Here is a 6,027-nt window from a genome sequence, read left to right as displayed (position 1 = left end):
TGCATCGATCCCTTGTACCATCACTTTTTAAACAGAATGCAGCTAAATCAGCAGTGTCATATTTCTGTTTTATTTATTTTTTTAACCATGGATGCCAAAATTTCAATCATTTCATTCTGGATGGTTTTGGAATTGTACTTTGCATTTTGTGGGATACCTGATGTAATGTCAGCCAAGTATTTATCTTTTTCCAACGTGTATTTAAACAACTTGGCAAAAAGCCCTGCAGCTATGCAATCTTCCTCACTGTCACATGTTTCACAATCCCTGCGTATTGGAAGCTCTTTGACTGCTAAAAACTTAACAACACCTGCCATGCTTTTTATGTAATAGCGATTATTTTCTTTTTGTTGGGGGCTGAGCAAGCATGCTGCGGTCTCCCCCGACACATGTCGGCGGCAAAACTCTGTCCATGAGGTCGAGGCTTGTAAATGAGCTTGGCTGCACGCATGTTTTTAAAGACCACGGTCACGTTCTAATGCTGCTTTCCAGTTTCGAAAACCTGTCGAAACGAACATGTCATTTTCAGAGAAAGCAACACCGAACACTTGACACGGAAAACAAAAGCATGCATCGCGCTCTACAGAATATTCAAGCACCGGCCGTGACTGATACCAAGCAGCCGAAAAGCATCTCTCTCTCCAAAAAGAGTTCAGGGGTATGATTTCAGAACCTGCTGGTAAGGATTTGCCCTGTTTAAATAATTTGGGACAGAACTACTGCATCTTTGAATGGGTGTAATTGTGCTTTTGACACCATCGGAAGCTGCTGATGAACTCGACTCATTTATTTGTCCGACCTCATTGCCGAAAATGAACGAGGAGGTGGTAGCTGTTTCCTGCTGGTGAGCTACAGTTGTTTTCTTTTGTCCTTTCGGAACAAGAACTCGGTACATGTTGTGTTTTATTAGGTTACTAGAGTGTGTGGTAATCAAGTTCACTAATAGTTCAAGTTCATTGGCTGTGACTGTGGTTATTGCTTCATAATGCAGCATGTCCGTTTACCTCAAAAGTAGTGAAGTGAATGAGCTAAGTCTGTCTCAGAGGGAAAAAAAGAGGGGGTTGGGCAGAAAATTGAAAATAACGTATCTGGAGCTGAATTAAATATCTCACTAATTTTGTGATTGGCTGTTATGTGGTTAATCAATCAAATGTATTTATAAAGCCCTTTTTACAACAGCAGTTGTCACGAAGTGCTTTACAGAGACACCCGGCCTTAAACCCCAAGGAGCAAACAACAGTAGTGTTGGATTTCAGTGGCTAGGAAAAACTCCCTAAGAAGGCCGAATTTTAGGAAGAAACCTAGAGAGGACCCAGGCTCAGAGGGGTGACCAGTCCTCTTCTGGCTGTGCTGGGTGAGATATTAAGAGTCCAATCAGAATAATAAATACATTTCTCTGGGCTAAATCCAGAGTCTATTTGATTCTAGACTAGGTCAAAAGTATGAGCAGGTGGACAAGGACAGGGACAGCAACGGGCCCCCCAAACCAGGTACTCCGCAGGTGTGGACCAGGACCTCATCTCCTCCTAAAATGTAAAACTGGAGGAGACTGAGAAAAGTTAGAAAGTGCATTCCTCATGTCCCCCAGCACAATAATATAGCAGTGTAACACCTTGGAACTGAGACGGGGGGTCCGGCGACACTGTGGCCCTACCCGGGGGAGGCCCCGGACAGGGCCCAACAGGCAGGAAATCAATCCACCCACATTGCCCTGAAAGAGGGCCGAGTATTGCCAACAGCGTACAGCCCAATTGCACAAGTGCGCAACAGAGAGACAACAACAAGCCAGTGACTCTTACCCCGAAAGGCAGTGGAGGGAGGGCATCCCAGTGGCGACGAGAGACAGCTGGCAAGACAGCAAGGGTGGACAGTATCAAGCCTACTGGTCACCTTCATGCCCCCGGGCCAGGCTATACCTAATTATAAACCGTGCTGTAGAGATGAGTTTTTAGTAGACACTTGAAAGTTTGCACTGAGTTTGCATTTCTAACCTTAATTGGCAGATCATTCCACAGTAGTGGAGCTCTATGAGAAAAGGCCCTGCCGCCAGCTGTTTGTTTAGAAATTCTAGGTACAATTAAAAGGCTTGCATCTTGCGATCGTTGGTTACGTGTAGGTATGTATGGCTGGATCATTTCAGCAAGGTAAGTAGGAGCAAGTCCATGTATTGATTTATAGGTTAAGAGTAAAACCTTAAAATCAGCCCTAACCCTAACAGGCAGCCAGTGTAAGGACGCTAGGACAGGAGTAATGTGTTCAAATGTTTTTGTTCTAGTTAGGATTCTAGCAGCCGTGTGCAGCACTAATTGAAGTTTATTTATTAATTTGTCTGGATAACCAGAGAGAAGAGCATTGCAGTAATCTAGTCTAGAAGTAACGAAAGCATGGATTAATGTTTCTGCATCAGTTTTTGATTGAAAGTTTCAGATTTTTCGAAGATGAAAATAAGCAACTCTTGAGACATATTTTATATGTTCTTCAAAGGAGAGGTCAGGGTCAAGGGTAACGCCAAGGTTTTTTACAGTTTTTTGGGATACAACCATGCAGCCGTCGAGGTTCACAGTGAGATCTGCTAACAACGCTATTTGTTTCTTGGGTCCTAAAACAAGCATTCCTTGAGTTTAAGAGCAAGAAATTCTCTGTCATCCACTTCCTAATATCTGAAACGCATGCTTCCAAAGTAGCTAATTTAGGGGCTTCTCCATGCTTCATTGAAATAAATAACTGTGTGTCATCAGCGTAACAGTGAAAGTTTACATTGTGATTTCAGATTACATCGCCCAGAGGGAGCATATATAGTGAGAACAATTATAGGCCCAGAACCGAGCCTTGAGGAACACCAAAGCATACATTTACTTGCCATCCACACTCACAAACTGATATTTTTCAGATAAATAAGATTTAAACCAGGCTAGAACATGTCCACGTAGGCCAATATGAAATTTTGGATTGTTTTTGTTCACCTCAATCAGGTTGGAGAAATAAGCTGATTGAGCAGACGTGAGTGATTTTCGGTATTATAGTGTACTGTCTATCCAGGCTAGTCTAAATACTTCCAACTTGGTGGAGCGCCACTTTCGCTAAAATTTTCTGGAGGCTTGCTTAAGTGCTCTAGTATTGTCTGTGTACCAGGGAACAAGTTTCTTGTTGCATATTTCTTTAGTTTTTAGTGGTGCAACTGTGTCTAATGTATTTCGCAGTGTTGAGTTTAGATCCTTGATTTGATCGTTTACAGATTTATTTACTCTGTCGTTAATGAGCGAACTTGTAAGAATATCAAGGAATTTATTTGTAGTCCAAGAATTTATAGTACGGCTTTTGAAACTCATTGTTTGCGGAGCAAGTGGATTTCTTGTTTTAACGGTAAATGTAATAAGACAGTGATCCGATAATCCAGGATTTTGGGGGTAAATTATTAGATCTACAATATCTATTTCTCGTGACAGGACTAAATCTAAGGTGTGATTGTGGCAATGTGTTGGACCTGAGACATGTTGGATAAAACCCATTGAGTCAATTATGGCTTCAAATGCTTTTTGAAGAGGATCATTGGACTTTTCCATATGAATATTGAAAGCGCCAAAAATGTGAATACTATTTGCCATGACTACAAGGTTAGACAAGAATTCTGGAAACTCAGTGAGGAACATTGTGTATGGCCCGGGGGGCCTATAAATAGTAGCTATGTAAAACAATTTATCGGCCTGGTTAACTTTCATTAGTAAAACTTCAAAAGAATGTAACTCAGTGATATGTTTGAGAGTAATTTTATATTTACTGACATAAATATTAGCAACACCCCCTCCTTTTCGGGATGCACGAGGGATATGATCACTAGTATAACCAGGAGGAGAAGCCTCATTTAAGGCAGTAAATTCATTAGGCTTTAGCCACGTTTCACATAAACCAATAACATCTAGTTTATGGTCAGAGATTAATTCATTTATGGCAACTGCCTTTGGTGCAAGGGATCTAACATTTAGGAGTCCCATTTTGAGATGCGAGGTGATACAGTCATTTTTATTTGTGACCGAGGCGGAGGAAGGCTTTATCTTAATAAGGTTGTTTTTGTTAGCACTACCTTGTTTAACTTTTCTCAGCCTGGAACGAGTCACAGTAGCAATAGGTAAAGCTGTACTAACTACTCTGGCTATGCAATCGACAGACTCCACTATGCTAGCAGGCTGGCTAACAGCCTGCGGCCTGACCTGCACCCTGTTAAGGCTATATGAGTGAGACTCCTGTCAATGTTCCTAGATAAAAGAAGAGCACCACTCCAGCTAGGATGGAGTCCGTCGCTCCTCAGCAGATCAGGCCTGGCCCTATTTCTGGGAGAGTCCCAAAAAGAAAGCCAGTTATCTACAAACTCTACCTCCTGCGACAGGCAGAACTCCGTATTCAGCCAGTGATTGAGTTGTGCAAGTCTGCTGTAGAGATCGTCACCACCCCTAGCTGGGAGGGGGCCAGAGACAATTACTCGATGCCGACACATCTTTCTAGCTAGTTTACACACTGATGCTATGTTCTGCTTCGTAACCTCTGACTGTTTCATCCTAACGTTGTTGGTGCCAACGTGAATAACAATATTTCTGTACTCTCTATACTTGCCAGTTTTAGACTTCGCTAGCACCAACCCCAGATTTGCTGCTACATTGGTGGCTCTGCCCCCCGGTAAACAGTGTACGATCGCCGGCTGATTCTTTAGTCTAATACTGCGTGTAATGGAATCGCCAATGACTAAAGTTAAGGCCACCGGTAGAACATACCTGCCGATCATTCCCCTCTGAAGACGGCTCGGGCCTTGACTCCGACTCCAGTGGGGAAAACCTGTTGAACGTCTCAGTTGGATTTAGCAACGATTCAGGTTTAACTGGTCGACGGCATTTCTTCCCAGTGACCAAGAGAAAGTTCTTGCCCGGCTGCAGGAGCTGTACCGGGGGGCTAACAAAACTATTGTTTCTTCCTGGTGGCACTGACGCAGTTTTTTCTATTTCTACACTAGCATAATCCTTGCCTGACATTTGCGTCAGAAGCTGAGCCTCTAACTCTGCTATCTTTAACTGAAGACGATAGTTCTCCTCCGTGTTGTTGCTACACATTTTAATGGGCCTAATACTGAAAATGTTCTCTTTCAACTCCTAAAACTAGCCTAATATACTAAGTTAATTTGTTTAGAATGAAAGCAAGATGTGCTTTGTGATTTTGGAAAAATGCCTTGCATGTTTCACAGAGAAAAATTATAAGTCATAATCTTCGTGGCGTAATATCGAGTAAGATGAAATTGACCAGTATTTCATATCATGTCATCCTAGGTTATTGTCCCTGCAAATGTTGTCTAAAACATCATCAATATCTGTATGTTACCCTGGCAATCTTGCCAATACTACTAGTCAGATATTCCTCTGGGTTATAATTTTTTTTTCAACTAGTGTAGTTCAAGTTCAAAGTTTACTTATCAAATGCACTGAATAACACGGTGTCCTCCTGCACAATGAAATTCTTGCAATAGACATTTCATTTGGATGCTGTAAAATTGTGCGTCATTCAAATGCAATAGACATTTCATTTGGATGATGTGAAGTTGTGCACATCATCTATCAAATGGGACCTAACCCATTTGATAGAGCTGTCCTCCTTAGACTGTGTTTTATTTTTGGAATACTGTGATTGGACACTTGAGACCAAACTACAAGATGAGTGCTGTCAATCAAGTAGCACAGGAACAAGTTTCAGTGTTTCCTTGTCAGTTATGGATACACAATTGGGCCGCTTTGAGAACCATTTAACCAGATAATTGGTGTTGTTAGCATGTGGCCTGTTTTCAGTTACTGTCATTGTGGCACATTTTAACACCATCCAAATGAAATATCTATTTTATATAGCCTAGGCCAAAATGTAGCAGGCCAATGGTAAGGTGTGATGCCAATGGTAAGGTCATTGTCTCCTCTCTGCAGCATCACCATCCAGCCAGAGCATCAGTTAATCTACTAGGTTGTCATCAAACTAAGTCTAAAAAATTATGAATTT

Source organism: Esox lucius, chromosome 15 (assembly GCF_011004845.1).
Source record: "Esox lucius isolate fEsoLuc1 chromosome 15, fEsoLuc1.pri, whole genome shotgun sequence".
NCBI classification, from domain to species: Eukaryota; Metazoa; Chordata; class Actinopteri; order Esociformes; family Esocidae; genus Esox; species Esox lucius.
The sequence above is the reverse complement of the archived record's forward strand: the minus strand, read 5'-3'. Positions refer to the sequence as shown.